We start from the raw sequence: 25107 nt of genomic DNA on the forward strand, positions 1-25107 counted from the left end.
CTGCTCTGATTTTGACAATTTCTTGTCTTCTACTGGCTATGGGGTTAGATTGTTCCTGTTTTTCAAGGACTTTGAGGTGTGTCATTAAGTTATTTGAAGATTTTTTGTTTTTCTTTTGTGTGTGTGTGTGTGGTACTGGGGTTCCTGGAAGCTTTTCTATATCCGGGCTACACTCCCAGACCTATTTTTATATTTTTTTATTTGGAAACAGGGTCTCTTAAACCAGCAAGGCTGGCTCTGAACCAGTGCGATCCTCCTGTCTCCGCCTCCCAAGCACGGGGATTACAAGCGTGTGCCACTACGCCCGGCTTTTTTGTTTTTCTTATGTGGGCACTCAGTGCTATAAATTTTCCTCTTAACACTGCTTTCATGTGTCCCAGAGGTTTTGATACATTGTATCTCTATTTTCATTTGTTTTTAGGAATTTCTTGATTTCATCCCTCACTTCTTCTAGGACCCATTCTTTATTTAGAAGTGTGATGTTCAGTCTCCACATGTTTATGTGGTTTCTCTGGATCTTCTTATAGTTGATTTCTAGTTTTATTCCATTACGGTCTGAAATGACACAGGGAATTATGTCACATTTTTTGAATTTGCTAGTGCTCACTTAGTGGCCCAGGTTGTGATCTATCTTGAAGAAGGTTCTATGAGCTGCTGAGAAACATGTGAACTCTGCAGTAGATGGGTGGAATATTCTATATGAGTCTAACAGGTCCATTTGATTAATGGTGTTCTTTAGGTCCGAGGTGTCTTTACTGACCTTTTGTCTAGAAGATTGATCTAATGGTGTGAGAGGTGTGTTGAAGTCTCCCAGTATTGTATTGGAATTTATATGTGAATTAATATCACAAAGAGTTTGTTTTATGAAAGTAGCTGCACCTATGTTTGGAGCATAAATGTTATCGTTATTTCCTCATTCTGGATTGCTCCTTTTACCAGTGAAAAATGACCTTCTTTGTCTCTTCTAATAATCTTGGGCTTGAAGTCTAACTTATCTGATATCATAGTTACAACTCCTGCCTGTCATTGTGTTTCCTTGGCATGGATTACCTTGCTCCAGCCTTTTATCTTGAGTTTGTTGCTATCTTTATTTGTAAGGTTTGTTTCTTATAAGCAGCATGTAGATGGATTCTGGTTTTTAATCCATTTTGCTACATTATGTCTTTTTATTGGGGAGTTGAGTCCATTTACATTCAGTGTGATTATTGAGAGATGATTTTTAATTCCTAACATGTTGAGATTTTACTTCTACATGAAATATTGTTCTCTTCTTAGTTGTCTGCTGGATAGAAATTCTTGTTTTTCTGGTTCTGGCATGTATATCTTGTTTCTTCTTTGTAGATAATCTCCTTGAGTATTTTCTCTAGTGCTGGTTTTGAAGACAAATTCCTTCAGCTTCTGATTGTCATGGAAGAATTTTATTTCTCCATCTAATTTTAGATAGTGTTGCTGGTTAGGACATTTTTGGCTGCAAGTTGTTTTCTTCAGTGTTTGGAATATGTTACTCCAGGCCCTTCTGGCTTTCATGGCTTGGTTTGGGAAGTCTGGAGTGATTCTAATTGGTTTCCCTCTGAATGTGACTTTGTCTTTTGTTTTGTTGCCTTTATGATTCTTTCCTTGGCTTCTACATTGGTCATTTTGACTATTATGTGGCATAAGGAACCTTTTCTCTGATCCTGTCTAAAGGGGGTTCTATAATTTCCTGTACCTGTTTGTCAATCTCTTGCTGTATGTTTGGAAATTTTTCTGCTATTACTTCTTTGAAGAGATTGTTGAGCCCCGTGGTTTCACCTTCATTTCCCTCCTCTATATCAATTATTCTCAAATTAGCTCTTTTAAGATGGGCCCATATTTCTTTAGTGTCTAATTCCTGCTGTTAAATTGTTTTTTCTATGTTATAAGCTATGTGTTCATTTTTGGAGTGATATCTTCTAGGAGCGAGACTCTACTCTCCATGTGGTCTAAGCGATTGTTTATAGTTTGAATAGATGCCTTCACTTCAGTGATTGTATCCTTTTTTTTGGACTCTCTCTAAATTCTTCTCGGAATTCCTGTATTAATTCTACAGTTACATTTCTGATTTGACCTTCTGGAGAACTCTGCAATTCTGTGTTATCAGGTTCTGTAGTTGTGGAGTTGTGGGAACTCATTGCTCCTTTGTTGTTCCTCCTTTTCATGACTTCAGACATTTGCCTCTGTTGTTTTGATGAATTTCTCTCAGTTTCTAGGTGTCAGCTGGTATATCCAAGGGCAGTTTGTATTGTATTCAACAGTGAAAGTTGAGGAAGGAGGGAAGTGCAAGAGTAAATGGAAGAATAGGGTAAAATCTCAGGTAGAATCAAATAGAACGAAAGCATGAGTTTGGTACAGTAGTATAGACTAGAGATTAGAGATAGTAAGGATAAAGTAGTGTTCTAGTAACCAATGTAGAATTGGTGGTATAATGATATGAAGTAGGTTTGATACAAGACAATGGAGAGATAAAAAGCAGAAAAAAGATAGGAAAGGGATAGTGAGAAGAGAGTTGGTATGTACAAAGGAAGAAGCTTGGGAGAGGCTTTGGGGATAGGTTAAAAATAAAAAACAAGGCCAGCTGTGTGCAGGGACCCCCGGAGCACCAGGCCCTGAGCTTTAGGCATGCTCCTCTGGAGTCCTGAGATCTGAGGCATTCACCTTATTAATATGGGGGGAAAGTAAGACCAGAAGACACTGAGAGCTTCGGGGTGGGCTTCTGGTGACACTCCCAGGATGGTCCGTCCCTCTGCCAGCCACAGGCCCGTCCTTCATGCCAAGGACCAACCAGAGGCTGGGCGGAGAGCACTGCTACCCCACAGTCATTCTTCTAGTGCACTGTAGAAATTGTAGTGCATTTAAATCAATGCCAAGTGTATAAACAAATCCAATTTTGAAAAAAATTCCCAAAATGCACTAGATAAGCCAGTGTTTCAATATACTGTTCTTTCAGTAATTTCAACGAATTAGTGCTTTCATCAAAAACACACGGATGGATTCAGTGACCAGTGTCTTGTGGGCTTTTGGAGCGTTTCAAAGGCCAATCTGAAAAATCAAGATGTTAACATTTTGTTTTCTGTTTGCAAAGTTAAAAAATTGAACCATTTCCACCACTTACCTACACCACCAGAAATGTCCTTGTTTCTTGGTGTTTTGTAGCACCAAATTCTTTATGAACGTGGGCCCTTCTGCTCTAGGGATGGCAATTGGACACTAAAGTGTAAAGATCAGAAATTCACTTTCCTAGAGTTTCTCTTCGAATGACATTATTGGTGTGGGCAGAAGACTTTATTTTTGTAAGAAGATGGGATTGGACTAGACGATCCCTTCAAGTTCTGACAATCTTAGATCTGTGCATCCAGGAGGCAGTATAGCTCAGGTGATAAGTTTCAACGTGGAGAGGAACTGCGAAGCCAGAAGTGCTCTCAGCTGTGGCCTGGACTATTTTCTGTCAGGCGGCGCCAAGGACACCTCTGCTCTGCAATGACTGGCTTGAGGCGGGGTCCTCGCATTTGTCCAATATGGCGGCGCCCAGGGGCGGTGTGAACTGTGAGGAGTTCGCTGAGTACCAGGAGTTCGCTGAGTACCAGGAATTGCTCAAGGTGATGAGGACAATTGATTACAGAACAGTACATGAATTAAACACTACGGTTCCAACAGCTTCCTTTGCAGGAAAAATTGATGCCGGCCAAACCTGTAAAGAACTTTATGAGTCTTTGATGGCAGCTCATGTCAGTAGGGACAGAGTTATAAAAAACGGCATAGCACAGACCTCAGCAGTAGTAAAAGAAAAAACCTCCGAGAAGAAAGAGAAAAGAATTTGGACAATATAACGTTATTAAAACAACTTAGAAAAGAACAAAGTTAAAATGAATGCAGTCAGAACTGAATGTTGAAGAAGTGGTAAATGACAGGAGCTGGAAGGTGTTTAATGAACGCTGCTGAATTCACTTCAAGCCTCCAAAGAATGAATGAAGCGAGAGAGTTTACTGAAAGGACCAGGTCATCTCATCAGAGCTAAGCATGACACACATCAACAGAGTGGGCTTCCTAGGATGATTTCTGAGCCAACAGTCCAAGACCTCTTGTTGATTTCAGCCCCACTTAGCCAAGACCTCAAGTCTAAGTAATTCTGATAATTAGGAAATAATCAACTGCTATTTTATACTGATTGTGTAAAAATGTTTTGTAACAAAATAATTTTCTGAAAAAAAAAAATAATAATAATAATAAAAAACAAAACAAAGCAACAACAAAACAAACCAGGTATACACACACACACACACACACACACACACACACACACACACAGAATAAAACCAAAACAACCTCAAACATGAATAAATGCAATTCTACAACTAAATGACGATCCAGAATATAGGTCTACAGCAGTCTCTGTGCAGATATTGAGTACCACCGGCACCTTTCCTGCTGTGAGTTTGGTTCTCAGAGATTTTCTTAGTCTATGTAAATGGCCACTACCATTCAGCCATGTTAGGTTTTAAGCACAGGTCACCCTCCTGCTTTCCACCAGTTTGGAGTCTAGGTCTCTCTCTGCCACTATTAGTGACGTATGTCTCTGAGACCAATCTCAACGTAGCAGTGCCTGTTCTCCACAGCTAGGGCTGGTATGGTCTGACTTCTCCATGTTCGCCACGATTGGGAGGTGCTTCTGATGCTCACTGGGCTGGGACTCTGGGGGGCATGGTGGGCTGGGCTGTCACTGGGTTAATGGCATCACAGCGGCTCACTGCAAGAGTGGCGAATTTCTATTCTGGTGCTGAGCTCCACTCCAGGTCCCTGGGTGGTGTGGTTAGCTCCTATATGCTTTAGCAGGTCTCCGAGCAGGCTGGCTTACAACCCGTGGGTCTGCTGCGTCTCCCTTCAAATCCTTGTTATCCTTTTGTCATGGGTATGTGGTGCTGTGTGGGAAGCCTGCGCCCATGTCAGTGCCCGCTGCTGCAGGCGGGGTTTTTTTTTCTCTCTGGTCAGTCCTTCTAGTCTTCTTTTTCCCTGTCATTTGTGTTTATTGTTCTTATTCCTCTGCTGATAGTATTATCTGCTTTTGTAGTGCTCAGTTTTTGGGACAATGGGGATCGAGTGTCAGGATTCATATGCACTGCTACTCCTGGTCACCATCTTCCTGCCCTCTTGCTTAGAGGTTTTTATAAAGGTTCTATCAGTAGGTGTATTTGATTAAATCAATGGTCATGAGCTCCTCTCCCCTCCCTGGAGGTCAGAGAGCAAGGCTGAAAGTTCCAATCCTCTAATTCTAATTCTCTCTTGGTCCTTCTGGCAAGGATCTCTGATGCTATACAGGAGCCCTTCAGCCACCCCAGGATGTATCACTCTGGAGACTCCAACGGTTTTAGAGCTGTGTGCCAGAATCCAGGACCAAAAGACCACATGTATATTCCGTTTTCCATGATATCACACTTTTAACTCTATGCAGCTCCTACTTTGTTCACCAAACTCTAGCCTCTCTGTCTTCTCCTGTACTCCCAGACCCCATACTTTCCCACCCAAAGAGCCGGCACATAGCTGACCCCTTGAGAGGGAGGACTGTCCCCCCTACATAGCTATCATTGCAACTTACGTATTAGTTGCTAAAAGCAGCTTTCACCAATCTTTTTCCCTTTTCTTTGCTAGTTTAGGATGTAAGCTCCTGTTTTCCAGTTAGTTCACTGAGAGAGGGCTATGAAAGTAAAAGAAGGGCTAAGTTTAATTCAGGTTTCATTTTCTGAGGCAGTAGGAGGAACAAAACTCTGAAGTCAGATAGGAACCCTGGGTTCAAATCCTGACTCTGCCACTTATACTTAAATTTCTTTAAGTTACTTAGTATCACCATCTCCTCACCTTATGTAAAATGAAAATACTAACAGCAACTACCTTATAAGTTGTTGTAATTAATAAATGTGTTAATGTATGTAAAAAGTTAACACAATGTTTGACACATAAAAAAAAACACCCATCAAATGTTAGCTATTGCAATTATTATTTCCCAAAGACTTTCTGCACTATTTCAGAATTTTTACGTTGGGGTACTGAGGATTAAACCCAGGGACATTCTATACCTCTGAGTTCTATACAGTCCCCTTTATTTTTTTTATTTTGAATCAGGGTGTCACTAAATTGCTGAGGCTGACCTCAAACCTCCTATCTTCCTGCCTCAGCCTCTTAATTACTAGGATCACAGGCATGCAATATACATCCAGCACTTTTTAAATTTTTAAGTACTGAGCACATTCTACCTCCAAGCTATACCCTCTGCCCTATTTTTTATTCTTTATTTTGATGCAGGGTCTCACTAGGTTGCAAGGGGGCCTCACTAAGTAGCTGCAGCTGGCTTTAAACCTGCAATCCTCCTGTCTCAGCCTCCCAAGCACTGAGATTACAAGTGTGCATCACCACACCCGGCTTCATCCTTTTTTTGTTTTCTTTAGCATTTTTAAAGGATGCTGGTATTGTCTACCATTTTAAACTTACATTTAAATATCTGATCACTTAATTAAATTGGTAATTATTTAAAGGAAATCTGGATCTGCTATATGGCAGCATACTACAACTCACTGACTTCACATTTAGCAATTTTTTAGTGGTTGCTTCAGGGATAATAAAATACATCCTTTTCATAATCCATTGACACTCCTAGCCCTCATTTTTCTTTTTTTCAGTACTGAGGATGGAACCCAGGGACATTCTACCTCCAAGCCACACCGCCAGCCCTATTTTTCATTCTTTATTCTGAAACAGGGTCTCAGTGAGTTGCAAAGAGCCTCACTAAGTAGCTGAGGAAGCCCACGAACCACGATCCTCCTGTCTCAGCCTCCCAAATACTGGGATTACAAGTGTGCACCACCACGCCTGGCTCTTCATTCTATATTTTGAAACAGGGTCTCACTAAGTTGCTGATGCTGGCCTCAAACCTGCAATCCTCTTATCTCAACCTCCCAAGTATTGGTTACATAGGCATGTGCCACCATGCCTACATTCCTAAACTTTATGCTATAAATCAGAGTATATTTACACCTTACAAACCTCAAACTACAATGTGATCACTTTATCTTAAAGAAATACATATTTTAAATAAACAAAATTAAATATATTTACCTAAATATTTTCCATTTCCAGTGTTCTCCATTCCTTCAGAAGATGCAAGTTTCTGTCTCATTTCTTTCAGCCTGAAGAACTCCCTTTACCATTTTTTTAGTGCAGGTCAGCTAGCAACAAAATCTCTTTTTCCTTTATGCAGTGTTATTCCCTCTTTCTATATGCATTAATGCAGCTTCAATTTCTGTTTATGGTCACTACTCTCCAGTGCCTTCAGAGTTGTAGATATCTTTTTTTTTTTGTCCAGAATTTATAGTGGTTTTCTGAAGGAGGATGAGTTTGATATATATTCCACCATTACTAGAGGTGGCTTACTTTAAAATGCCAAAAAGTTTCAAAGATGACTCCTGGACATATGACTATTAGGTGAAAATGTGGATTATACTTCAAAATTATATATAGACAGTTTTCACTATTATTATATTAGTTAATTTATGTGACCTATTAGGCTATAACTCAACAACCTAAATTATTTCAACATTGTTTCTCTTTTACCTATAAATAATACACTTCTTCCTATGGAGATTTGATAATGATCATCTACCTAGAAACATAATCATGTACTTGGTAGTTTCTTCTACTAAAGTTTTATTCTGCTTGTTTTTGTTCAGTGTGTGTGTGTGTGTGTGTGTGTGTGTGTGTGTGTGTGTGTTATAGCAATCAGAAACCAATCCCAGTTAACTTTGGTAGAAATTTATTGCAAGGAAATCAAGTAAGTTACAATGAGGTAGGACCATGGCCTTGTCCTAGTACATAACTTTTGGATGAACAAGAGACCAGGAGAACACAGCTACCTCTTTAGACCCCCTCCCAAAATAAACACAGTTGGGACTTTCTGGGTAACTTCAACCACAGTGTAAGGCTCTTAAATACCAGAGCATAGAATGACATATACAGCTGACCACTGTCCTTCTTCTGAAAATTGCTTATGCTAGGTAAAAATTTTCTACTCTATCCCCCTTTCTAAGGAAACAAGTTGGCTGTTGTATAAAAAGCTTGTAACTTCTAGGCTTGGGGCTCAGACCTGAAGCTTTGATCTCTAAGCCTCACCAGCTGAATAAAATGCATTGCTTCCTAACCTGCCCTCTGGATATGCTCACTGGGGACCCAACTCTCCTGCAACATTTTGGTGTGCTGTCTAGGAAACCAACCTCTTCCTCTGGCAGGTCCTGGGGACAGGACCCAGGGAGCTTTGCATCTTCCCATCTGTGTCTCGGGACTTGGCCTTCCCTGGCACCGACATTGGTCCACTGAGTGGGAGACCTTGCCCAGAGGTGGTCGACTCCTGGACTGACAGAGGCCAAGGTTTTAGGCCAGCGAAGGAGTCATTCCTGAGCAGGGAAGTCTGAATCAGTAGGCTGCCCCGGGGCTCAGTCAGGTACAGTTATCAGAAGAGCAGAAGAGAGGTCTAATCACCCCTGTGGGGATTCTCCGAGTAGTGTTCAAGCAACATGAAACCAGATTTCAGCTCAGGATTCGGGCTGGGTGTGAGTGGCGAGTGCAAGTGTGTGACTGAGATAGACAGCAAGGGTAGACTCTGGTTTGCACCTCATAGAGCAGAAGTGAGTGTTAAGTCCGCTGCCTGGATCCAGAGCCATCCTGTAATGGCTAAGCAGCAGTCCATGAGGGCCTAAAAAGTCCTTGGTCTGACCCAGGCAGGTGCCATATACTGATCTGCCAAATGCCAAGAGACGGCTGAAAAACCTCCATGAGGAGAAGGCTGGGTGCAGACAACGCGAGTGCTGTCTGTTACCTATTCCAGGTGTCCCCACTCCAAATTGGACTTTCGAGGTAGGAATGAGAGGGAAACAAAGTAAATCCACTTCCTGTGGCTTTATGATTAGGAATTTTGAAAAGGCTTATACAAGTAATTATGAATTCAAGCTAGCCCCAGGAAAGCTATGTACTCTGTGCAAGGCAAAATGGCTCGGAGAAGGCTGGCCATCAGAAGGCACATTAGATTCAGGCTCCACCCATTGCATTTGGGACTGAGTAACTGACAGGCCAGGACTTCCAGACCAGTTTCCCTACACTGACATCTAACTCTTAACTGGTTCAGAACCCCCTCCATGGTTGCGAGGTCTGGTTTCCCGGATCTTACCTGCCAAGAAAGGGAGAAGTACTGGCAGGCAGAAGCAATACCAGGTGAAACCCAGCTGCCACCCAACGCCCCACAGGCTGCACCAGCGCCTTCAGCACCCCTCCCCAGCCATCGCCTCTCAGCCCATCTGACTGGCCCTCAAGTAGAGAGGCAGGGACCTCAACTCCACCATGCTTTTGTGCCAGTCCCACAACAATGTCTGACTGGGCCACAGATGAGTCCTCCCCTTGACCACCACCACCACTATGCCCACCGCTGCCAATACTGCTGCCAATCAGACCCTCCTGGAACTTGATGTCCCATGACCAACCTCATGAAAGAAAACCTGGAAGCGGATTGGAAAATGCAATGAAAAGCCCATCTCATCACAGCAACACAGAATGTGGCACTCCATGGCAAGTCCAACCAAGAACCAGAGGCCCTCTTACCCCCAACACCCAGGGCCACCCAAGGAAAAGAGAGCTTCTCTCTACAGTGACCAGTGTGTGTTCTACAAAGAAATGAGGCACTGGAAAATTGGATGCCTTAAGAAACGTCAATAGGCCCCTCCCCAGCTCCCTTTCTGGCAGTCAGCCAGGTCCGTTGGTTGGACAACTGAAGGTGACTGGGCCCTGAAGCCCCTCAGGGACCATGGTCCAAAGAGCAGTGGGGGGTGGGGCACAATCTCTGGTTCCTCATCAACACTGGGGCAGAATACTCAGAGGTCATCAGTCCAATAGCCCCCTCACCAACCATGTTGACATAATTGTAGTAACTGAAACAGCTGCCAGCAAACATTTTTTACCCCCACCAAGGAGGGAGAAAAGTAATTCACCTTCTATATATGTCAGACTGTCCGGTTCTACTGCTGGGTCAGGATCTCCTTGGCAAGCTCAGAGCTACCATCACTTTTACACAAAACAGTGAAATGAAGTTAACAGTGCCAACCTCTCGGCTGATATGCTTCCTGCAAATACCATAGAAGAGTGGAGACTCTCTGAGGGGCAAGAAAGGGGATCTATTAGCCCAGAGGTAGCAGCCCAGTGGCCCACAGTATGGGCAGACAATCCACCTGAAATGGCCAGATTTCAGGCACTAGTAGTCATTGAATTGCACCCTGACATCCAACCAGTGCAGTTATGTCAGTACCCAATCCCCCAACTGGTCCTGGAAGGACTTCAGCCCCACCTAGAGAGACTCCAGCAACATGGTATCATCACACCATGTCAGTCCCAATTAAACACTTCTCTCTTGCCAGTCAAAAAGAGAGGAACTCAGGACTCCTGACTGGTGCAGGACTTGTGAGTCATCAACCAAGACACTGTCACACTACATCCCATAGTGCCAAACCCTTATACATGTCTCATTTTGCTCTCAGCCACTGTGACCTGGTTCACATACCTGCACCTAAAAATGCCTTCTTCAGTGTTCATCTGGCTCCTGTCAGCCAAGAACTGTTCACTTTTGAATGGGAGGACTCAGAAACCAGAACCAAAGACTCCCCCACCATTTTTGGAGAAGCCCTGGCCTGTGAACTCAAGTATTTTCCTTCTTGCACCTTGGGTTGCACCCTCCTTCAATGTCAATGACCTCCTGTTTAAACAAAAGACTCAAAAAAGGCTGTGCCAAAGAGATATGCCGCTGCTCACCCTCCTAGAGCACTGTGGTTATAAAGTCTCTAAGAGCCGGGCGTGGTGGTACACACCACTTGTAATCCCAGTACTTTAAAGGGTGAGATAGGAGGATCAAAGCCAGGTTCAAAGCCAGCCTCAGCTACTTAGTGAAGCCTTCTGCAACTTAGTGAGACTCTGTTTCAAAATAAAGAATAAAATATGGCTTAGGGTATAGTTCAGAGGAAGAATACCCCTGGGTTCAATCCCCAGTGCCGCATACACACATACACACACACAAAAAATGCAAATTGTGTCTTGTGGAAGGCAAATGCTTGTTGTCCAGCTGATATTAACCAGTTTGGCCAGTTTTTATTCATTTCAATATCCCTTGACTATAAATGTGTGGTACTTCAACTGGCACTAATAATATAATTAATTAATGAGTTAAATAAAATCTTTGACACATGTTCATTTTATCTTTGTATGAGAATCATGGTCATTATTTACTTTTAAAATTTATCCTTTTAACAATAGCCTGCATGATAGAGGACTAAAACAAAAAATATTTATATATACATAGCTGCCACCAATAATTCTATACTACAGCCTTGAAAAATGTGACAAAGGTGAGCGACCTAGATGGCATAAACAATGAGAACTGTCTCAACAGTATACAGCCTCCAGACACACACACACACACACACACACACACACACACACACACACACACACAATAACTGCCCTAATATTTAGATGAGTGATCATTTTAACAGCTTAAGAATCCAAAAATAACTATATATCCTAGGCTGACTGAAGTTTAACTCTTCTCCTAGTTGTATATTACAATGAGAAAAAACAATTCTAATCTGGCATCAAAAGTTTATTTTACTTTTATAGGCACACAAGTAATTTTATCTTATCAACTAGACATAATATGGAGATAGGACAAACCAAAAAGTTTTTCCTACTCTCACACAACACTTCTGATACTATATGTGGGGAGAATTCTCCACAGACACCAAACAATTTTCCAGCAGATACCAACTGGGTGTCCCATAATTTAATTCAACCTGGGCCCAAACCTATCTACTTTTATATAGCAGTAGATGCTGCAAGTCAAAGGCCCAGTCTCACAAGTCTGCCCTGTTCTACTTCTGATGCCAATCGTGAACCCCAAGTTGTGGCCTCTCCTTCTGACCAGTTTCCTATAGATTGAGGTTGACAAAATTCTCTCCTTGGGTTTCAATAATTTGCTGGAGTAGCTCAGAGAACTCACGGAAACTTTACTTCCGTTCTGCTGAATTATTTTAAAGGACATACAAAGGATATAGATAAACAGTTAGATGAAAGAGATGCATAAGGCAAGACATGTGGGAAGAGGCAGAGGTGCCATGGTTTTTCCAGATGTCCCACCCTCCAAGAACCTCCATAAGGTTAGCTACCCAGAAACTCACTGGCCTCTTTTTGGGTTTTAGAGAGGCTTCATTAAGTAGGCATGATTCATGACATCCATGATCATGGGAAAGCAATCCACCCTTCAGCCCCTCTCCCCTCCCTGGAGCTAAGGGGTTATGGCTACAAGTTCTAATTCTCAAATGATATGGTTGGTTCCCCTGGTAGCCAACCACCCCCCCATCCCCAGTATATCCAGGAGCACCCAGTCACCTCATTAGTGTATAAAAAGACACACCACTTTGGAGATTCCAAGGGTTTTAGGAGCTCTGTGCCAGAAACCAGGGGCAAAGCCCTCATATAGATTTCTTATTATGCCATTCATAGCATCACTCATAGGTGAAATAACTACTATTAAAGAGCTTTGTCATAGTCAACTCAGAATGATACAATCAGAATTTCACAGTCAGAAAAGCCCATATTGTTCTATTCTTCACTGTAAGTTAGTTCCACAATTCAGTTTCAAACACTCTTAATTTCAAATAAGAGTAACCAAAACGCTTTTTTAAGAAATCCCTTGGAATGATTTCTAGTCAGTACGATAATTTAATTCATTTGAAATGCATACTTCAAATTTTTATATTTAATCCTTCCTAAAGAGTAATTTCCAAAGTGATAGTTCCTGAAGCCAAAACCCAGACTTTATGTCTCTAGTGTAATCTTGCCTTATAGAAGTTTTAACTCCAATGAGTCTGTATCACCTTCCCAAAGAAGCCCTGGCTGGTCTGGGCTTGTTATAAATAGTTGGTTCAGTCAGACAGCTTTTTAAATGTCAACACCCTTAACAATTCACATAACGTACAAGGAAAGTATTGTGGTTTAAAATAAAGATGTGTTTCCTCTTGTGAAATAAAGTTTATCATTTGGGAAAATCTGCTTAAGGAAATGGGATAGTTTCATATTCTCTAGAAGAGCTGAGAGGGCATCCCTCTCACTTTTCCTTCTTTTACCCCATTTCAAACATGCCTCAGAGATTAAATGTTTTATGTCTGACAGAAAAAGAAACATATTATTAAAGGATGCAAGCCTGAAAAATCTAATAGTCATATAATACAGAACGATTTTAAAATCCTTATTCTGCACTTTTAATATCTGAAAACAATCAAACAATTTTATGTTAAATACAAGTTTTCCAAGCTCCCTCCCTAGTCTATCGCTTTCAAAATTTTAAACAAATATACTTGATATGAAAAATGGTATTTTATCCAAATATCAAATATTGTATTAAGTAGTTAAACAGCAAATACAAACATTCTTAATCCCAATCATAGACTATGTTGTGAAATGTTAATGTATTTAAATTTTTTAATTATACACGGAATTAATGCAAATATTACCTTTAAATAATTAGTTATTAATATTTCACTCATATTAAATAACAAGAACATATAAACAAGTGATACCCAATGCACGAAATTTTTAGAGGCAAATTATGGGAAGTCTAATTTTGGCTTCTAGAAAATGTTAACTATAATCTATACAGATACCCATAGAAGTGCTAAATAGCTCTTTTAAAAAAATATATAATAAATTGTAAGTCTGTAATAAAAGAAATGTAAGATGAAAATACTGAGTTATATTTATACCTCTTAATCAGGCCAAAATAGTAAAACAGACTTATTAATTTTGTGTGTATGTGATGTTGGGGATTTAATCTAGGGCATTCTACCTCTGAGCTAAACTCCCAGCCCTATTTTATTTTTTATTTTTAAACAGGGTCTCGCTAAGTTGCTAAGGCTGGCCACTACCTACTATCCTCCTGTCTCAGCCTCCCAAATACTGAGACTACAAGTGTATACCACCATGCTCAGATTAAAAACACTTATTTAACAATCATAGCTTCACTATAATCTTAGTGAATAAAATGACTCAGTATTCCGTATTAAGTTACTAGAAATCTTGTCCATATTTTATGCCAATTTTCATAGTTACCATTATTTGAAATAATTTTTGTCAACACTGGGGATTAAACTCAGGGCATTCTACCTCTGATCTATATTACCAGCCCTTTTAATTATTTTTTAATTTTTTAGACAGGGTCTTATTAAGTTTCTCCAGGATCTTACCAACTTGCTGAGGGTTTCACTAAGTGGTTGAGGCTGGCCTCAAACCTGTGATCCCTGGACTCTATCTCCCACGTACTGGCATTACAGATATGTGCTACCACAACTAGCTAAAATAAATTTAAATAAATATCACAGTATTATTATGCTGCAAATAACTCAGGAAGCAAATCAATTTGCTCACACTGCCTAAAGAAAGTAGAGAACTCTTCTGGTAGGATGAAGAGGATACAGATATATATTGCCAAATATATCCAGAGTAGCCACTTAAGGAAATTTCCCTCCCCACCAGCGCTTGAGAGGACTCACAGGATATTCCATGAAGAAGAACAATATGTTCTAGACATGGGGATTCTCTCCTACTGTCCCCACACATACACCTGAGTGGGCTGGGAATGGGCACTGACCTAATCAAGAAGTGGATAAGCAAAATATGCGAAACCTGGGAGGGGAATCTTGATCTCTCAGACCCATCTAATTCTGCCTAAGGATGCACCCAAGGCAGTTAAGAGCAAGAAGACAAACAGAATTATTTAAAAACAAGTTGGGTTACTGATGGAACACTACGCACTGTGAACTCCTGAAGCTAGAAAGACTGTAAGATAACCCAGAATCCAGAACTTGAGGAGATTAGGAATGGCCATGCATTCTACTCTGCATGAGGCACACATAATTGTCCTACTTGTTCCTGTTCAGTGGAGGGCAGGACAGGTCTTGCCAAGTGACTGACGTGTGTCTTTTCTCATCATCATGTGTTTTCTTACAGTGTAGCTTCCTATTACAAAGCATCTGAGGTACTTTTCCTAAAAGCAAGAGTGCTACGTAAAAGACCTTCTTTTGTAACTTTTAGTTCATTTCCTATTAAGTCATGACAAACTGTACAGAAGTCTTCAATGTTCACTTAAACAAGCCCATAACCTACTAATAGAATCCACTGAATAAGATAAGAATCCTGGAGAGAAATAGATTAGACAGATTAGAGAAGAAGGGAGGAAGAGGATGGGCATGGTGGCACGGGCTTGTAATCCCAACATTTGGGAGGCTGAGACAGGAGGATCACGGTTTGCAGACAGCCTCAGCTACTTAGTAAGGCCCTTTGCAAATCAGAGAGACCCTGTTTCGAAATAAAGAATAAGCTGGGGGGGGGGGGTACCTGCTTGTTCCCAGCATTTGGGAGGCTGAGACAGGAGGATCACTGTTCACGGACAGCCTCAGCTACTTAGTGAGGCCCTGTTTCAAAATAAAGAATAAAAAATAGGGCAGGGAACATAGCTCAGAGGTCAAAATGCCCGAGTTCCATCTCCAAACCCACAAAAAACTAATTAACTAATTAATTAATTAAAAAAGAGCCATGTGTGGTGGTGCAGGCTTGTAATCCCAGCATTTGACAGTACCCATCTTGATGGTATTACATGAAATCTTATATATATATATATATATTTTTTTTTAGGGGGGGCGGTACTAGGGAGGAACCTAAGGACATTCTACCTCCAAGCTACATTCCCAGCCCTATTTTATAGTCTTATTTTTGAAACAGGGTCTCACTGCATTGCGAAGGGCCTTGCTAAGTAGCTGAGGCTGTCCATTGAATGGCAAAAAACTACACGGGAGACAGCCATACAGCCAAGAGATTTATTCAGGTGGTGGAGGTCAGAAGCAGCAGCAGAGAGAGAGAGAGAATGGCCATGTGAGTGGGATTATATAGTTTGGGGCTGAGTTGGTGGGTTGTCCTAGGTCAGCCCGACTGGAGGCTGGGCTGGCAGATAGCCATAGTTCTTTTCTGGTCAGAGGTAGTGCCCCATTGGGGTAAGCGGACATTTGAAATCATTAGCTAGCAGGAATGGGAACAGGGGTGGGACGCCAGGAGCCGGCATGATTTCCAGGAAACTGGAACTAGGTGTGGGGGCAGGGCCAGAGCTTTGTCCTAAGAACTTTCCGGGGACCAGCCTGACCTGTCTATCATCCACAAACTGCGATCTTTTGGTCACCATCTCCCGAATGCTGGGATTACAAGCGTGTGCCAGCACGCAGGTCCCTAAACATATATTTCTGATGAATAGCCTAATTCAAGGTATTGGTGCTCTTTCTGATGTTTGGGGCCAAAAATCCTTCTTGCTACTCACTGTTTTTCACATGTGCTCCAATTCCTTTGATGAAGATCAGCCCATGATGGTGCTTTGCTGTTATCTCTGTTTCTGGGGTTTTTACAGTTTTGTTACCTGTGGTGTTTGCATATGTGGCAGAAATAAACCGGGGCATGAAAGAAGTATGGCATCATATGAACTGGTTTCAGTAACAGTTGCTGCAAGTTTAGTCACCAGTCCTGCAACTGGAGCTATACACATGTATAGGGACAGCCTAGTAGTGGTCCTGGCTATAGCAACAGCTTTGTTTTATCCTTGTTGTTGTACAGGAGTCATCGCCTGATAAGATGCAACCAGCAGCATGCAGAGCACGGTCCTGGGAACAGGCTGGCCCCTTTGCATCCTTAAAGAAAGTGGGCCAAGATTCCACAATGCTGCTAATCTGCATTAGAGTGTGTCTCTTCCATCTACCAGAAGCAGGCCAGTATTCCAACTTTTCTTTTTATACCTCAAACAGAAAATGGAATTTTCACCAGAAAGTGCTGCAGCACTTATAGCAGTCCTTGGCATTCTTTCCATTGTTGCATAGACCATAGTCTTGAGTTTATGTATGTGGTCAAATGAAAATACCTTTTTTTTTTTTTTTTTTTTTTTGCAGGTCTGGGGATGGAACCCAGGGGCATTTGACCTCCAAGCTACACCCCCTACCCTATTTTTATTCTTTTATTTTGAAACAGGGTCTAAGTTGCAGAGGCCCTAAGTAGCTGAGGCTGTCTGCAAATTGCGATCCTCTGGGCCCAGCCTCCTGAATGCTGGGATTACAAGTGTGCATCACGCCCGGCTAAGAATGCCATTTTAATGGATCTAGAATTTCAAATATTACAGCTGGCATGGCATGGCTTTGGTTCAGAACCTTGGATGTTGTGGGCCGCCAGGGCAGTGGCAGTCATATCTAGCATCACCTTTGCAGCTGTTGGAGCGCAAAGGGTGTTTGCTGATCAACAGGGTGTTTTTCAAGATACAGTAACAGGAATTTAACAGGAATTCGAGGGTTATGCAATGGTCTGGGATCAGTCCTTTATGGATTCATTTTCTACATATTCCCTGTAGAACTTAAAAGAACTGCCAATAACAGGAACAAACCTGGGGACAAACACCAGCCCTCAGCACCACTTTGAACAGAATTCCATCATCTCTGCCTGTTCGGTACTGCCGGCTCTGCTTATAGCCTTGTTTACTCTGGAACATACCAATTTAAGCTTAAGGTCCAGCAGCTGGAAGAAGCACTGTGGCAGTCATTGCCAAGCTCAAAGCCCAAGGAGAGGCCAAAGAACCTTTAGTCCAGGACACAAATGTGTGAGGACCGACATCAGAAGATTTTCTATCAGCACCCAGGCCTTAGATTTCACCTGTGGTTCTGGATGTACATTCCATTTCCACCTACTTTTAAGATTGTTGTAAGAAACGTGAACTCTGTGGGAAATAAAGGAAGACTTGGACAGTTTTCTAATTTCTTTTGAAAAGAAACCTTTTGTGTGTGTGGGGGGGTACTGGGGTTCCTGGAAACCCTTCTAGTTCTGGACTACACTCCCAGACCTATACTTTTATAGTTTTATTTGGAAACAGGGCCTCTTAAGCCTGCACAGCTGGCTTCGAACCTGCGCAATCCTCCTGTCTCCGCCTCCCAACCGTGGGGATTACAAGCGTGCACCACCATGCCGAGCATGAAACCTTTTGTTTTTTAGCACTAATTTCTTTACACTAAACTGTTTTATTATCCATCCTTTAATTAAAAACTATATAGGTAACTTTTTTTTTTTTTTTTTGGTGGTATTGGGGGTGGAAACCAGAGGCTTTCTACCTCCGGGCTATACTCCCAGACCTTTTTTATATTTTATTTGGAAACAGGGTCTCACTAAGTTGCCGAGAGCCTCACTAGTAGCTGAGGCTGGCTTCGAACCCATGCGATCCTCCTGTCTCAGCCTCCCAAGCGCGGGGATTACAAGCGTGCGCCACCACGCCCAGCATATATAAGTAACTTCTTGGATACTAAGCAGATCTCCACTACCATTTCCTTAGGATGTTCGGCTTTAACTCTACTTATGCTGAATCTCAGCGAGACAAAGTAGATAGTATGGCTATGGACCTGTTAATTTTTTTTTTTTTTTTTTTTTTTTTTGGTGGTACTGGGGATGGAACCCAGGGGCTTTCTACTTCCGGCCTACACTCCCAGACTTATTTCATATATTTTTATTTGGAAACATGGTCTCTTAAGCCAGCTGAGGCTGGCTTCGAACCTGTGCGATCCTCCTGTCTCCGCCTCCCAAGTGCTGGGGATTACCAGCGTGAGCCACCACGCCCGGCTGGACTGGACCTGTTAATTTTAACATTGAAAATAGAGTCAGATTTACTTATTTATTCACGCGTGTGTGCGTGCGTGCGTGTGTGTGTGTGCGTGTGTGTGTGTGTGTCTATGTGTGGTACTGAGGATGGAAACCAAGGGCATTCTACCTCTGAGCTACACCCTCAGCCCTATTTTTTATTCTTTATTTTGAAACAGGGCCTCACTAAGTAACAGAAGGCCTCACTAAGTTGCTGAGACTGGTCATGAACCATGATCCTCCTGTCTCAGCTTCCCAAGTGTTACGGTGAAATATGTTATGGTGTGGGAATGTTATGGTTTTGGGAAATGTTCTCCTCTCCTATCGACTTGCTAATTACTTTTAGCTAAGTCAATCTAAGTTTCAATAGCTGATTGCTTCCTGACCAAAGCCAAGCCTTTCTCCCTCCAGGTCTGCCATTTTGACACAATTATTTCTGAAATATATCTATTAATAATCAGAGCTTTCTCAAATCTTCCTAAGCCATTCCCAATACTGGTACATTCCGCCCTCTGTCTAGTAACTTCCTGACACCTGTCAGGCCAAAAGTAGATACAGAAAATACATTTTGACTTTTACAATTTTACAAACAGTTAACATGAGCTAATTTCCCATCAATTTTCCCTCATTTCTATCACATGAATGTACCCCTTAGCAAAGGAATAAGGATATCAAGTTGGTCATAAACTGCTTTGAGCTGAACAGGGACGAAGTTGGGAGCTCCAGCTTTAGGGTAACATTCATGCATGTAGTTGGCATGGGGGAATCAGATGGGTCCGTGCCGTGTGCATCTATGACCATCCAAAGGGCTTTAATAGATGTTCCTCTTGTGTGCTCATCCCACCATCTGACGTCTGAAAGCTTCAACCCTATGAGACGACGCTCACAATACAGGTTAACCATAAAAACCTTAACATAGCACTTAAATGAGAAATGAAAACCTGTCTTTCTGACTTGTATTTAGTTTATTTTGTGGCATGTGAATCCAGGAATTAGTACTGTGGAGACCTGGACTAGGCTTTGAGGTAATTTGACTAAAAATTTTAGTGGCTTGAAGCTGAATAATAGAAAAATTGGTCTTAGAAGGCTTTGACTGATCTGTTAAATTTTTAAATCTCTACTGTTGAGCTATATGAGAAAATATTGTTTTTGTATCTTTTACCTATATTCTTATGGGAGAACTATGATTTGCCCTGCATTGTAATATTAAGGAATTTTCTATTGCCACTGTGTCATTGCTGTAACTAGAGGCTGTAAGATCTGTTAGCAATTGAACACATAACAATTGAAAAAAGACCAAAAATGAACTGCCGCATTGTTCAATTAATCTAGAAAAATGAGTAAAATTAGGAAAAGTGACACGACACAAATTTGAGTGCCTGTATACTCCTGGAACTTAATGGTTTTAACTCCATTGAAGACAAACTTAACCATATAATTTGGAAACTATGGGCCAAACATAAGTTTAAATAAAATGGCCTCCAGAGATCTAAAGAGAGGTAGACTTACTAGAAACCTATTTCTTCTTAACTATTAAAACCATCTTCTCATATGCAAACAAACATACCACAAACATTCTGCAGCTTGCTTTAAATGCTTTATAACTTGCTTTAACCCTCTGACTTTTATCCTGGTCCTTTCCCATTTGGGACAATCTTAGGATAAACCTTACAATATGCTTTCTTAATCTCACAAAATTTCCTTTTGTTACAAAGAAAATTTTATACCGGCACACACCTTATATCTATCGATTGTTGTTATATACACACTAACCAAAAACCGTATCAGTTAATAATGTTGTTTAGATACCAGCAATTTAAAAACCTATTTAAAAGACTTAAGTGTTATTTTAAACCTTATGAAGTTAAGAGCATTTTAAAGCATTGCATTCTGTCTTTCCCCAATTTAATAACTGAATACTAGTACCTTAAAACCGTAGTTCCGCAAAAGCAATAGAATTCAAAAGACAATGTGTAACACATTTGATCATATAACTTAATAAATGTATAATAGATTACCACAGAAATCCACAACATCATAAGCATCACGAGTGTCTTAAAACACTAATTTTGTCAAAGAAGAAAATAACTTTATTACACCTCATAGGAGTCTAATTGAACAATTTTTCTGAAGTTACCAGTTTAGCTAAGACTGATTGAGATTATATATATATAAACATATATATTAACATATATATTAACTTATATATAATAACTTATAGCAATAACTTTAGTACAGCCAGAAAAAGAAAAAAAACTTTTGTTTTTGTGACATTATACCTCCTTGTTAGCAGAGGAGGTGAAATATCTGGTATAGCTAAGAATGGCCTGTCTGGGCAAGGTCGCCCACCCTTCCCAGAGCTTCCCACTCAAAAACCAATTAATTATCCTAGCATTTAGGATATTGCTGGAATTCCACCTAAGACAGAGAGAGGTCTGTGTGGCCTTTCTCTATCCGGATGAAGTTCCCTGCACCCCTAAAACTAGTGGCCCAGCCGGGGGTGTCCAGCTGGGACCGCATGGAGCAGTGAAGTGGCGTCACTGTCCACCAGAAAGCCAGTGCAAGCTTGAAGTTGTAGCCACCTCCCTCCCCTTGCAACTGAACTTCCACTGTGCCTATCCCGTCTCTCAATGAGGTTTTCTAGCTGAAAATATTGCCATTTTCAACAAATTCTTATAAATTTGCTTCCCTGTAACTATTCCAATTTCTGACAGGCCTAAGAACCCCGAGCCGCCAGCAGTCGGGCATGGCCTCCTGCTGAGCTTCCTCCCCTGAGGGCTTCCTTATGCAAATGGAGCTGTAACAGCCTCTTGAATGCCAGACAATGCCTCCTGGGTGCTGGCTGCGCCTGCTATTTGGTTGAAACTTTTGACTTTTTTCTTGAACTCTTGGAGAAGCTTACCTAACATTTAGGCTTCCATTAGCTGCTGGGGACTACCAACTGCCATAATTCACAGACCAACATTGTGCACGTGCCCCGGTTGCCAATGGCAACACTTCCTAGATGCTGTCGCTAAAAACAAGCTAGCTTATCTCCCTAGAACTGGTTTCAAACTAAAGAAAATAACTCACTACCATTTTAGAAATGGGTGCTGGCTGGCGTCTCCTGTTTGGGGAGCTTTCTCTGTCCATTTACCCTCCTTTAGCTTATCTCCCTAGAACCGGTTTCCCATTGCTGGGGGGGGGGGGACTCACTGCTATTTAGAAATGGGTGCTGGCTGGCATCTCCTGTTTGGGGAGTTTTCTGAAGGTAGGCCATGAACCTTTCTCTTTTTAGATTTAACTTTGTATAGGGCTTTTAAAAGTGTCCCATCTGTGACGTGGGCAGAATGGACAGGCACTCATTGGACCTATCATGCCTACACTATTTAATGGGGAATGTTCCCCTCCCCTGCAGATTCTGCCATAGCTAGTCTGTGGCAGAGGTGGTCTCCATGGTTACAGAGAGCCCGTTGGCACCAGCAATCCAGCCATCCACCAGGATCTGGTCCTGTTTTGGGGAGAGTTACTGACCTTCAATATGCAGTGGCTTTTGGGCCACGGGCGAGATGCCCTGGAATTCACTTCCAGAGATGCCATGATACAAGGGCTGCTCTATAGTTGTCTTAAAGCTAAACAGCTCAACAGCTAGAGCTAAACCTGCTGCTGCCCACCAACCCACTGGCCAAAAAGTCCCATGAAAAGTACAGAGCCATGTGCCCCATGTTGCCCCAAGACGTTGGGCGCCAAATATGTTATGGTTAAATATGTTATGGTATGGGAATGTTCTGGTTTTGGGGAATGTTCCCCTCTCCTATCGACTTGCTAATTACTTTTAGCTAAATCAATCTAAGTTTTAATAGCTGTTTACTTCCTGACCGAAGACAAGCCTTTCTCCCTCCAGGTCTGCCATTTGACACAATTATTTCTAAAATATATCTATTAATAATCAGAGCTTTCTGAAATCTTACTAAGCCATTCCCAATACTGGTACACCAAGTACTGGGATTACAAGCGTACGCCACCATGCCCAGCTTCATGTCAGGTTTTAATACTGTAACATCTTGGGTCATATGATTCAAAGCCTTAAGGCAGATGCACTAAAATAAAGAAATGGTAAATGAATCATTTGCACTAAAAAATTTAAGAAAACTGTACTAAATCTGAATGTTTCAAGCTTGTCTGCAGAAATTGTATTTTAAAAGTCACCATTCACTATTCTTTCTGAAGTGAGAAAATATTAGCCATTTTGAATTTAAATTAGGGTGGTTAGAGTATGTAAATCTAAATGCTAGCTCAAATTTGTTCCCTAGCTACTTATATCACTATTTCTTAATGTCTGCATAATCATAAAAACCTCAACACTAATCTAAAAATTATATCATGAAAATTATATCTTGAAAATGTCAATATGATTTCTATCTGTAGATAAATATATATACACAGTGGCCTCTCAGAACTATCACAGTAACACTTTACTTACAGAGCTAAAGTGTGGCCTAAATTTTCAGGACCCTAGAAGAGAGCTTTATACAATTACTGATGTGAATTTCTCTAAAGTGTATTTTTGTGTCCAGTTATATTATTTTTTTTTAAATGTTACTTTAAGCTGGGCATGATGGCACATGCTTATAATCTTGGGAGGCTGAGACAGAAGGATTGCGGGTACACATCCAGCCTTGCTACTTAGTGAGGCCCTCTACAACTTAGTGAGATCCTGTTTCAAAGTAAAGAATAAAAAATAGGGCTTGGGTTGTAGCTCGGAGGTAGAATGTACGTGGGTTCAATCCCCAGTATTACAAAAAAAAAGTTACTTTGTAATAGTTGTACACAAACTATTGTGTAGTTTAAAAAAAAAAACTCACCTAATATCAATGTCAATGTCATGAAAGACAAAGCCAGCTGTTCCCAATTACAGGAGAATGAAGAGACATGACAACTAAATTCAATGCATGATTCAATACTGGAGAAAAATTGTTATGGATCATTATTGAGAAAACTAGCAGAAAGTGAACATAAGATAATACTACATTTCCTGAATATTACAATTGTTGGTGGTTATAGAAAATATGCTTGTTGTTCTTAGAAAATATACACTGAAGAATATAGGGGTTTGTATGGCATGATGTCTGCAACTTACTCTCAAGTAGTTCAGAAAAAATGTGTGGCAGGGAAGGCGAGGTATGAGAAAATGTGCGGTGAAGCAAATGTGACAGGATGCTAACTGGGGTTACGTTCTTTGTACTATTCTTTTTTAAAATTTATTGGTGCATTATATTCATACATCATATTGGGGTAAAAAAAAAAAACAACTTGTGTGTACATACATGTACACATCACTGATTTAACCCCTACCCAATTCCCATCCCATTTTGTACTATTCTTACAAGTCTTCAGTAAATTGGAAATAATTTCACGATAAAAGGATTACAAATCTGACTATGTAAGAAAGAGAGAACACTCCTGCTCACCAAATAGGAAGAAGTCAAAACCAGAGTGGAAGGCTCTGGAACTGTGTTAGAAGAGGAAAGGTTCAGCGCAGGAAAGTCAAGCAGGAGGAGCCAGCACAGTCTGCGTGGGACAAAGCTGGGAGACTGAGGTGACCAGGTCTCCAGAGTTTTCCAAGAGAGAAGGCTGCAGCAGCGAGGGAACTCCAGAGAGCTTCATATGGTTCTCCCTGAGACGTGGGTCCAGTGCTGACAGCACATGCATATGAGGAAACCCTGAGGACCAGAGAACAAAATTCAGAATGATCATAAATTTATGCCTATTTAACTTTCCTTTGGGACCCTGAACTTGTGCAACTGAGCCAGATGACCTCTCAGGTGTGCACAATCCTATGACTGGCTAAAACTAAATCACTGTGGAGACACACTACATACTGGTGAGCCCACCCTGGTATGCTGGAAATGCATTAATGTTTAAATACAATCAACAGGTGTGGGGCAAATCCCAGCATCCAGAAAAAAATCCACCGCGTACTCATCTCACTACACACACACATACGCACACAGTCTTGAATCCAGTAACTGCTCTAGAAATTTTTTTTCAGGCCTGGGGATGGAACCCAGGGGCATTCAACCTCCAAGCTACATCCCCTGCCCTACTATTTTAATTCTTTATTTTAAAACAAGGTCTCACTAAGTTGGGGAGGACCTTACTAAGTAGCTAAGGCTGTCTGTGAATTAGGATCTTCTGGTCTCAGCCTCCCGAATGCTGGGATTACAAGTGTGTGCCACCATGCCCAGCTTAGAAATTTTATTAACTTACTGGAGGTAAACTTTTTTAGCTTTTCAATTATTAACATAGAAAAATTTTAACAAGAAAATAAAC

The 25107-nt window shown here is 41.2% G+C and overlaps 2 pseudogenes across 2 annotated transcripts; both read left to right on the top strand.

Moving 5' to 3' along the window:
- The first annotated feature begins 3533 nt into the window (after positions 1 to 3533).
- Positions 3534 to 3987, top strand: LOC308273896 (protein MIX23-like; annotated as a pseudogene). Its single transcript has one exon. The product of its transcript is annotated as a protein MIX23-like (transcript).
- A 6354-nt stretch (positions 3988 to 10341) lies between these two features.
- Positions 10342 to 17774, top strand: LOC308273986 (hippocampus abundant transcript 1 protein-like; annotated as a pseudogene). Its single transcript has 3 exons — positions 10342 to 10742; positions 16391 to 16622; positions 17225 to 17774. The product of its transcript is annotated as a hippocampus abundant transcript 1 protein-like (transcript).
- Positions 17775 to 25107: the final 7333 nt, after the last annotated feature.

The sequence above is a fragment of the Muscardinus avellanarius genome, assembly GCF_963383645.1.
Source record: "Muscardinus avellanarius genome assembly, chromosome: 15".
In the NCBI taxonomy this organism is placed as follows: Eukaryota; Metazoa; Chordata; class Mammalia; order Rodentia; family Gliridae; genus Muscardinus; species Muscardinus avellanarius.